General features: G+C 40.9%; 1 long non-coding RNA gene across 1 annotated transcript; it reads right to left on the minus strand.

The window, feature by feature from the left end:
* Positions 1-1,949: 1,949 nt before the first annotated feature.
* LOC135443312 (uncharacterized) lies at positions 1,950-8,261 on the minus strand. Its single transcript, XR_010438961.1, has 3 exons — positions 8,164-8,261; positions 7,416-7,493; positions 1,950-1,985 (listed from the first exon to the last, which is right to left on the minus strand). It is a non-coding gene; the product is annotated as an uncharacterized LOC135443312 (long non-coding RNA).
* Positions 8,262-11,338: the final 3,077 nt, after the last annotated feature.

Consider the following 11,338-nt stretch of genomic DNA (forward strand, 5'->3'; position numbering starts at 1 on the left):
TGGTGTCAAGTCACTCTTAGGAGGCAGCACACTGTACCTCAAGGGTCTGCTCTTGAACTGTGGAAAGTCTGTGGAAAAAGTACTGCATATTTTGGATGGTTTAGGGCATCTGTGATAGCATCTGCTTTTCTTCCTGATGATTCTTAAATCCAGTTTCCTTCAAATATGAAACCACCAGCAGAGAGACCACCCAAACCATGTAGCTGGCTTTGTAAATGTATTGCACTTAGAAATTAGCTGTTTCACCCACAGTTTCTCAGTAGGAGCTATGGGAAGGAGCTGTGTGGTGTGTCCCACACCTCCTCTGGGCTCTACATTTCTGCCATGTCCCATTTATGAAATCTGAGATGATCCATTCCTATATTCCCCTCCTGTAGTCCAGTTCATTCCCATTAGGGGACCAAGAAAGTCACCCTGTTTCTTTTCAGCTGGATTGTCCTTTAAAGTAAAGTTAATACCTGTAAGTGAGAAAGGATAGTGCCTCTGACTGTGTGCTTGAGGACTGGAAAGAGGAGAGCACGCAGGTTCTCTGGCTTCATAAAAAATGTCCTGCAAGTGCCCATTTCTGGGCACAGGCTTATGTTTCTAGCATCTGGGGAAAAGTTGCTGTGTTTCACCAAAGAGCTCTCTCATTCCTTTGTGTATTTAAAGAGCTGTGTCTTGGATTTTGTTTGAAAGTGTCAATTTAGAAGAGACTCTGTGCCATAACCAAGGCTTACTGATGCCGCACTCCATGTGGGCTCTATCTATGACTGTTGAGCATCAACAGGCCAACTTCTGGGCAGCCCGAGGAAACAACCAGCCCCTTGAAAAACCCAAAGGGGCTGCAGCTGCTCACAAAAGTATTGATCTCAACCTTGTGAGAGCAGTGGTTCAATTTCATCAAAAGCCTGTTTCTGATTTATTTCAGGAGCAGTACATTATTAGACCCCATGCGGTGTGGGATTTGGCCCTTTTAAAAAATAGCTGGAGCTACAGCTCTGTTATGGGACTGGACCTGAGGAAACTTGCAATCTGTAAAGGACCAAAGGACATTGATCTATCCTGGCAGGTATCAAGAATGAGATCCTTCTCTGTGGCACCCTTCAAAAGACTTACTGGGAGAATGTAAGGCAAGGTTGCCTGTGAGGGAATAAATTGTGGGTGAGAACTGAGATTTGTGACATTTAATTTAGAAATTGCAGTGCCCAACAATCCACTCTGCTCTGCATATTAGATGTTTTACTACTATATTTTGTTAGTTTTGGTGGCTCCCTGGGCTCAAATATTGTGTGAATTTGAAGACAGAGGGATGAAGATAGATTTCTTGCTGCTGTGACATGGTATTTGCATATGGTGCACACTATGGAGGAGCTACTGGTAAATCTGTGATGAAACTGCACCTGAATGTCTGAGTTGTACCAAAGAGACTTCCAGAGCTTGTATCTGGAACAGTCCAAATCAATTAGGTGACCTTTCATCAAGGCCCTTTTACTTGCAAGATTTCTCAGTTGCTACTTATCAGCCCTTCACTCATGACAGAAAGAAGGCATCTCATCAAAGTGTCCCGATAATATATATATAAATATAAATAACACTGAGCTGCACCAATAGTCATGTGAAGAGACCTGTAAGCCATGATAGCAATGTCACCTCAACTTGCAGGATACAGACCGTAGATTTATGCAAGTATTTAATAGTGGCTTGCCAAGAGAATCGGTACTCTTTTCAAAAGGAATCTTTCTTTGTGTCTTTTGATATTTAAAGAGCTATAATTACAATGGCAAAGCTTTGAATTCTTTTTTTTCCCCCATCCTTTTTTACACATTAATTTATGGACCAATCCAACATTACAGACAAGCTAATGAAAGAACCACACACTGCCTTTATAATTTTTTCTTCTTTTTACAGTTTCACTTGTGTGGATGAATGCAAAGTAGTTAATGCTATAAATAAGTTTAATGATGTATCTCTTCTCTCAATTGCTGGTTGTTGATGCTGCAGTCCTGCATAATAGGAAAAGAAAAGAATTGAATTTAAGTCTTTGTCTCTTTCTTTCTCATGCTCCAGGTTCTTCCAGTTACTAAATACAAGTATTGCTCTCTTAGTTCTATTCTATATATTTAACGTTCTCAACATGATTACCTCATCACTTCCCTTCCACTCCCTATTTTGGTATTTTTAGCTTTTTGAAAATATTGAAATTACATTAGGCAATTTGCTTCTGCAAAATCAGCAAAATCTGGAAATCTCTTATGAAATGATGTCTTTTCAGCTGGTCAGGGTTGGTGGTGAGCAGCAGCAGGTATAAAGAGGGAGGAAATTCCCTTTGTGAGATTTTTTACTACTGCCTCATGCAGCATTCATGTGCTATCAGACATATTGTGGGGAAGCCTGGGGCTAGCACTTTTCAGGACTGAGAGTGACATTCAGCCCTGAACAGCAAAGACCGTGATACTTGTAGGTCAAGGAGTTTAATAAAAATCTCCTTGTCACCTAAACTGAGTAATGTCTGGATTGCCTTTTGGAGTCTTTCTTTTAAAGCTTCTTAGTTGGGGTGCAATCCCCTGCTAACAGGACCACACAACTTCCAAGTTATTTTCTTTGCTCAGACTGGAGCATAGAAAAAGCTGAAATTCGCCTTGAAACAAGGAAGGTAGGAGTTCTACTGTTCCTAATGGTTATGTGGAAAGCTATAAATAACTTGCATGAAACTAAAGTTAGCATCACTAACTAATATGGTGTTAGGACATGTTGTGCTCTCTATGCAGGGAAAAAAGTACTTTGATCAGACAGCCTACATGGATAACAAAGCAGTTGATCTCATCCATCTCACAGTTTTGTAACAGATTTGGGCATGATTTACCTGTGATGGTCATCTTGAGTGCTAGGCAGTAATTGCCACATAAGAGACATCTGCCAAGTGAAAGGTCTAATTGTGCCCTTTTATCTAAAGAAGCAACAATACCGTAAAATATATTCCAGGATACCTTTGAAAGCAATGAGCTGTTTTCACAAAGGATTGCAAAAAACTACAGATTGCCCAGGGACCTGCCTGTCTGTCTGCAATGCAGATGCAGTGGGATGACTGCATCTTGAAAGGTTCAGGAAGAATATAAACTTTGGGATTGGGGTTGCAAGATGCTGTGGAACCAGTGCATAGCATCATGGCAAATGAAATGGAACATGGTTCTTCAGCATTGCATCAAGGACCTGGGCTAAGAGAAATGAGCTCTGTCTCTTTAGACAGGCATCCTATCTGGTTCACTTGGGAGGCAAATAGATAGCTTGTGCTAATTTCAAGAGAGACTGCAAAATCCTGGACTACCTTGGCTAGATTAAAAAAATTTTTAGAAGGGGCCAATGAGTGACACCTGAGACTACTATCCTTGAAGTGGTCCAGGTGCATCCTGGAGACTACTCCCTGTTGTTATCCATATCCACACTGCCTCTCTCCTTTGTTCCATTGACAATTATTTCTTCTTTTGTAGTGTAGGATAGTTTCTATGGCAAGGGTGGAGGATGTCTCGACGGTTGGCTTGGAGTGTGATATTCTGCATTTAACACATTAACCTGCAGAGTGAATGCAACTCAGCATCACTGAGCAGTTTCACAAAATAAGGCTTGTTTTCTCTCCTGCTTTCTCACCCTACAATGTGTTAGAAATTAGAAGTGTTTTCTGTATTCTGTAAGGAAAGAAAGCAGATGCCTGGTCCCAGAATGGGTCCTGGACTGCTGATCATGGGTGAAGCATGGTACTAAAGACCATGCAATGGGCAGAGCTATTGAAGATGTAGTGGAATGCCCTTCATGGTCCTTGAGTATATGTGTATATTTGATTCAGGATTCATGAACTACATATCTAAATACTAGCTGCCTTTTGTGGACCTGCCTTGAAAAGATGAAGCATGAAACAGAAAAATAAGAAGCCTGCCAAAAAAGCGGGTTGGATCCTGGAAAAATGCCAAAAGAAATCCCAGATTTCTTGACCTTCTTTGTATGTTGTTCAGACCCAAGATACTAGATGCTCTTGGCCAAAAACATCAAACTGTGAGTCCTTCTGACATTGATGAAATTCTAACAGAAAAAACTTAGAAGCGCTGCAAGGTGACCAAGAAGGAAGATCCAGGGAGCTACAGACTAAACCTCACTTTGGTCCCTGGGAAGGAGATGGAGTTGCTAATCCTGGAAACCATTTCCAGGCACATAAAGTATCAGAAAATCATCAGGAGTAGTCAGCATGGCTGACTTCTGACTTGATCGACTTGATAAACTTCTGTGATGAAGCAACTAGTCTGATGAGGCCTGGACTTCAGTGAGGCCTTTGACACCATTAAGGTGTCTCATAGAGAAGCTGCTGCTGCATGGCCTGGATGATGAATGGCCTGGGTGGTGAGGTGGATTGAAAACTGGCTGAATGTCTGGCCCAGAGTGGGGTGATCAGCAGTGCAGTGTCTCTTTGGAGGCCAGTGACTAGAGGTGATGCCCAGATTTCAATACTGGGTCCAGCCACGTTGAACATTTTCTTTTGTTGTCTGGATAGTGGGGCTGAGTGCACCCTCAGCAAATTTGCTGATGGCACCAAACTGGCTGATAGGCTTCAGAATCATGATGACATCCAGAGGGACCTTGACAGGCTGGAGAAATGAGCCAACAGGAGCCATGTGAAGTGCAACAAGGGGAAGTACAAACTCCTGCATGTTGGGAAGAACAACGTCATGCATTGGTACATGCTGGAGGCCACCCAGCTAGAGAGCAACTTGGCATGGTCTTGGTGGGCACCAGGCTGCATGTGAGTCAGGAATGCACCCTTGCTGCAAAGAAAGAGAGTGATATCCTGGGCTGCAAAGAAAGAGAGTGATATCCTGTTAGGCCAAGCAACGCCAGTAGATCAGGGGAGATGATCCTGCCCTCTGCTCAGTGTTGGTGATCTGGAAGGCCAGGACACTTCTGGGCTCCCCCAGTACAAGAGACACTTGAACATACCAGAGAGATCTAACAAAGACCCAAATGATGGTGAAGAGATTTCTCATATGAGGAAAGGCTGAGAGAGTGATGGCTGCTCAGCCTGGAGAAGGCTCAGGGAGATCCCATCTGAAGTGAAGGTGCAAAAAGGATGGAGCCAGGCTCTCTTTCTGCTGCCCAGTGCCAGCACCAGAGGCAATGGGCCCAAACTACAACGTGGGAGGATCCCTCTGAACATCAGCTGAACATCAGGAAATATATTTTCATTGTGAGGGTGATGAAGCCCTGACATAGGTTGACACAAGAGGGGCTGTGCATTCTTCATTTATGGAAATATTCAGAAGTTGTCTGGACAGAAGCCTGAGCAATGGGGCCCTGCTCAAGCACAGGAGTGTGACCAAATGTCCCCAGAAATCCCTTCCAACTTCAGTTGTGCTTTGATTCTGTGAAAACTTAAATGAACTCCTGAACAAGTATTTATTGAACAGTCTCCTGCTTTGGGAAAAAGGAGCATGTATTTAGACTGTTCTCAGGAGATGTAATTTTCCATCTAATATTTCCCCAGGTATTTTATGGTCTTATGTTGATAATTATAATAGTGATACTTAACTCTTTCTGTAACTCCAAAATGTTTTGAAATTAGTGAAAATAATAAAAACAATAAAACAACTCTTTCTGGTGAAAAGCAACTTATGGTTTATTTGTCTGAGACTCTTCATACAAAACAGAAACTAGGGAAAGTTTGAATCTGCATAACTGTTATGTTAAATTGTACATTAATTTTTACACAGTGTTCAAACTACTCCTGCTGCAGCCAAGGAACAATGGGAGAGCAGGTAATTAAACACCTGCAGATTTTCATAGATTTTAATGGAAAAGTGTGTAGTCTGGCAGATAATGTGTCTCTTAAGCTGCGTAAGTAGACTATTTGAAGTACTGTTAAAGCAGCACTTTTATTGACATTTTGAACACTTTTTCCATCAATGCCATTACAGATTAATTATTTTCAATTTTCTTAAGTGCCAAAAACCCCACATTAATCTACCTCAGTTCATGTGGTAGAAAAAGAAAGCTCTGAAACTTCTACAACTCTCTAACCGTATGTTATGATAATTATTAAATATTTAATCTTACCTTTAAATTCATCTAGATCAGGTATCTGTTAATTTTTCATTACTGGGTGAGAATTTTTAATCAAAAATGTGAAAATTGGTGGCCTGTATGTGTTCTGCTAAACAAATGTTTCATGAATCATATTCAATAAAAACTTTCCCTGGCTTCTTATGATTTTCTTTTTAGAATGTCATCTTTTTTTGTGGTGGAAAATGATGTAAATTTGAGAGCACTTTCTAAAGTGAAAAGCAAAGTAGTTTGGAAATTTTTTGTAGCATTTTTTTAAAAGTAGCTTTAATGATTAGTCTTAAAGTCTGGAATCTTCTACATATTGAAAGGAACTAAGTGCCACAGTTCTATTGAAATTCAATTATATTCAGGAGCCTGGTCCTTCTATAATCACTTTAACGTATCAGTCAAAATTAAATTGATCAGTTGCAATAGCTGGTATGATAATTTAGGAGAATTTACTACCAGTAAATGCTATTTCAGGAACTGTCATCATGTTTCAAAGAGAAAAAAAAAATTCAGTAATTGAAGAAAGTCTTGGATATATGAAAATGTGTTCATTTAGCTCAGGCCTTGTCTTATGGTAAAGCTGAGTTTTTTGAAAGTTTTGTCCTGAATGGCATCCAGTTTGTGATCTTTAAGGCTTCTTATTAAAAGAAAAATTTCCTTGTTTTCTTTCTGTATAGCAGTGACAAACCCAGTGGCTTTTAAGGCAAAGGTGCCTGAGCTGGAGGGTGGAATAATGCTGTAAAAATTCATGTATTTAGCGGCTGAGCTGGAATGAACTGGCTGTGCAGTGAAACTAGAAATATCTGCCCATATTTAAAGATCCAGCCAATTTTAAGGCAAGGCTTTGAAGACAGAAGAACTTACTGTGAAGCTACAAGGCTTCCTACTCCCCCTTGCTTACACTTTTGCACTTCCATGCTTGTGTTGAGGTCAGTTCAGGGATTTTTGAATGTTGCCAGACTGATGAAAGTGCAAAAGCATTGAAATTGCAGTGAGCAGTGAATGATGCAGTGAACTTCTGCCAGCTAGCTGGACAGACTCTCTGTCTTTGGATAATAAACTGATGATAGGAAAATTTGGGCCTTTTGCTGGTTCAAGCCAGATGTCAAACATTTTTTTGTCTTATATCTGTCCATGTGACAAACTTCCTACCCCTCTTTTATATCCCTCTCTGTATCCATCCAAATCTTAAGGGGAACTTGAGCTTGGCTATGGTTTTGAACGCCTTGTAGCTGCACCTCCAATTTTCATACGACCAGCTTGTGGCAAGCTGCGGGATAGCTGTCACCTTTGTGAGCCTGGAGTGAATATGCTCTGGGCTAAAGCTATGCAAAACCTACCTGCTGCTTCTTGTGCTCTGCAGGGTCTGCAAAGAAATGGGCAAACTTCCCAGCTCCAGGATCCAGGATGGCATCACACTAGAAATAAAGGTGAGATAGCCCGTGCCTGCTTGGTGGCTTAGAGACGCAAGCAAGGAGATTTGGGCAGAACAAAATGCCTTTGAAATGCCAGAAATCGGAAAGAGCGTGAACAACCTGGCTGTGCTGGCATTCTTGTCTTCCCCTTGGTTGTGCTATGCCACGGGAGCCTGAGCCTGGCAGCATGGGCTTGTCTGGGTAGTGACTCTTGCACTGGCATCAGCTGTTGGCTTCAGCAGGCCCTGGGAGCCAGCAGCCTCTCCCACGTCAGTAGGGACTCTCCCTGTGCCGGGAGCATATGGCACAGCTCCCCTCTGCTCCCCTGTGCTCCCCATCCATCCTGCCACAGCTCAGCCCCGTCCGGGCTGCTCAGGGAAGAGCTCACCTCAGGGAGAGCTCAGATCCGCTGCTCAGCTCTTTCTGCGTTTCGAGCTCCGCGCATTTATGTTGTTTTGCCACCGCTTCGGAAGCAAAGCGCAGAGAAAGAGTTAAATGAGTCGGGCAGCTCGTGTGTGACCGTGGGATTGCGGAAAGGCCTGGCTGCTCCGGCTGGCAGCAGCTGACAGGGGACTCGGGGGGTGCGGGGCTGCAGATGGCACCGCGCTACCACAGCCGCAGCACTGACGAGCGTTTGCTGCGGAAATCTCTCGCCCTTGCCACGGAGACTGACCTTGAAATGCTGCAGAATTCCTGGGCTGGATTTCTGTGTGCCCGTACCAAAAGCCGGCGCTGGCTGGAGGTGTTCGCTCGCTCTGCCGTGGAGCTGCGTGCATGGCGCTGTGGAAGGGGCCGCTGCAGACTGCCCGTGCCGCAGGGCTGTCTGAGGGGATGTGTCTCATTGTATGAGTCCATTCCCAGCTGCGACTGCCAATGTGATATCGTTGCCTTGATATGTTTAAAATTTGCTTTTATGCCTCTCGATATCTGCTCCTTGACCTTCTAAAACATATCCTAACTCTGAAGGTAGACAAATAGAGAAAGAGTGAGGGTGCTTGTTTCTGCCCACCAAAATGATCCCCCATCCTACTGTTTCTCTGCTTATAACCATTTGTTTGTTTTTTATTAAGTAGCATAAAAAGTAAAATTGAAAAAACCCCAACAACAACAAACCAAGACCCACCAAATCCCCCACCAAACCGAAAATCAGAAAATATGTTAAAAAAGAAAAAAAGAAAAGCGCCACATTTATCACTGGCAGCACATTATATTATATTATATTATATATATTATATTATAACAAAAGACAAAATTTCAAGTCTGTATTCCTTGGTGATTTATGATGCACTCCTGTACAAACAACCTGGAGCAACTTACAGGGGTAAGGCAAGGAGAACAGAGTCAACTCAGAAAACTGACTGATAAGACTTCATAGAAAATAAGTCTCAGGAAAATGTTTCTCAGGAGAGACAGCAGACCTTTAAAAAAGTTACTCTGAGGCTACAATTGAAAGTAGAGGGAGGCTAGAGAGTAAAAAAAGCAAGTATGTCCAACTCCTGAATACTTTGATGACCTTGAGCAGAAAAAGGACTTGTGTAAATTCAGAAAACAGACCAAGTTGCTAAACATAAGTATAGAACAATAAAGTTTACCTGAAAGAAAAAAGTCAAAAAGACAAGGTCAATAAATCAAGATGCATATTACATAGACTGTAAAGAATAACAGGAGATTATGTTATTAGTAAGAAGACAGTCAAGGAAAAAATTACCACTGTTCAAAACAGAGAGAAAGCTATAAAATGTGATGAAGTCTGAAACTCTGGAGTTTCTTGTTTTAGTTCTCACAAAAAAAAAGACATTGCTCAGATTATTAATACAGTTAACAAAAAAGAATGATAAACCAGAAGTACTTTGCAGACTTCAAGAAAGTACAGGTTAAAGAGTATTCAGAAGAGTGATTCATTCAATTCAAAAGTATCTAACATTTATCCAGAGCTCCTTAGAGTGCAAGATGAAGCAAGTCCCAAAAAGTGAAAGGTTACCTTTGAAATCTCATGAATAGTACTTGGGGTTTTAGAAGTTTGGAAAAGGACAAATAACATTTCTGTTTTCAGAAGGCATGAAAAAGGAGCCTGTGGGAAAGAAACGAGTGTAATTTCAATTCCTGGTGAAATAAACAAGCAAGCAAACAAACAGAAATGATAATATAGCTATTTGCAAGATATTAATGAGATGCAATTGAATCATCATGAAGAGTTGTTGGAAACAATGTGCATAAATCAGTCTAATATCTTTCTATTAAAGTGACAGATATTCTGGGGAAAGAGAGAACCATAGATATTCTAACTTTCAGGATTCAAGTTTCTAATGTTGACTTGCATGATGTTTAAAATTAAGCTGCAGATTCACATTCTGGGTAAAACTACTATATTGCAGGTGTAAACACTGAAAAATTGTGCTGACAGTAGTTTGTTTTCAAGATAGAACATTGTGTTTTGCATTGCTCTGGGGGCTTGTTTTGTTCCCGTCTTGCGTTTCAGCTTGCTGAATGTTTTAATTCGTTACGTGGCTAATGGAATGAAAAGTTTGTTTATTAAATCTGTAGATGACATCAAGGTGGGAAGACCTTAGAGGCGAGAATTAGAATAAGAAATGAGCTAAGAGAAAAAGTAAGATACAATTCAATTGTGCAAATTCTACTTTTAGCCATGTATAATCAGCTGCCTAAATACAAGGGGAAGAACAAGCTCATCTATAGAAGAGGATCCACAGGTTGTAGTGGATGCAAATTGAATGAGTCAAGCTGCTGTTGCAAAAAAATGCAAATGCACTGGGATTTTTAAATCTTGTTTGCTAGATGTAGTCTTGCAAGATGAACAGTCTGTTGTTAGTTTTGGCCACTGTGTCAACAACAACAACAATAATAGTACTAGTAGCAGCAGCAGTAGTAGTAAAGCTGCTTGAGCAGCGTTAGAGTTCTAATTGGAACTTCCTGTATAGATAAAGGAAAAAAATAAGGATTTTAAATTACAACAAGGGATTTTTCAATTAGGACTCAAGGAAAACTACTAAGGATAGCAAGGCCTGGGCAGAAGCTTTCTTGAAAATCTGTAAGAACTTCTTGTAAAAAGCCTGTAAGATATTGGAAAACTATCTGTCTGAAGCAGTACAGGACTATCAGGCTAAGGGATGAACCAGATGAAGTCTGGAGGCCTTTTCCAGGCTTTCCTTTTCAAGCTTTTATATTTATGGCTTAAAAGAAGAAGAGAAAGAGAGACAGATAAGAGTTTTAGGGGCAGGCTTTTCCTCTCACAATATACTGCTATATCCAGTGTTTTTCCAGGAACTGTCTTAGAGTCATCTTACTTGGTCAGACTCCAAGGAATTGCCTCAGTTTCTTCTTGCTAATGAAAATTAACAGTTTCAATAAATGCCCTTAACCTTGGCTTTTTATTGAGCAGGATATATTATATATGGGCCTAAACTTAGGCTAATAGCAGCGACAAAAAACCTTTCACACTGGGTCTTAGGTGCTGATAAGATTTATAGGTTTCTACTTATTTTTTCTGGCTATAAAATAGGACTGAAGTTCCTGTCCCCTCATTGTGAGGCAAATATTGATTGTTGCCTATTATATATGTAGAATATTTTAGGAGGAGTCAATAAATATCAGAATTTTTCATCTCAACAGTAGGAATCTGGGGTAGAAAGGCAATGAATTATACTTGCGTTCCACACCAGACATTTTGGCGATGCTTACAAGCAGGGGAATTTCCTTGTATGTCTAACATTTTTTCATGAATGGTTTGGATTTGTGTTTTTATTAAAACAGTTTAGCATCTATCATTGTTGTTGCTGTGCTATCTTTAAGTGCTTTGTTGCAGAATAAGCCCATTAATATGGCTGTGT

The sequence above is a fragment of the Zonotrichia leucophrys genome, chromosome 2 (genome assembly GCF_028769735.1).
Source record: "Zonotrichia leucophrys gambelii isolate GWCS_2022_RI chromosome 2, RI_Zleu_2.0, whole genome shotgun sequence".
NCBI classification, from domain to species: Eukaryota; Metazoa; Chordata; class Aves; order Passeriformes; family Passerellidae; genus Zonotrichia; species Zonotrichia leucophrys.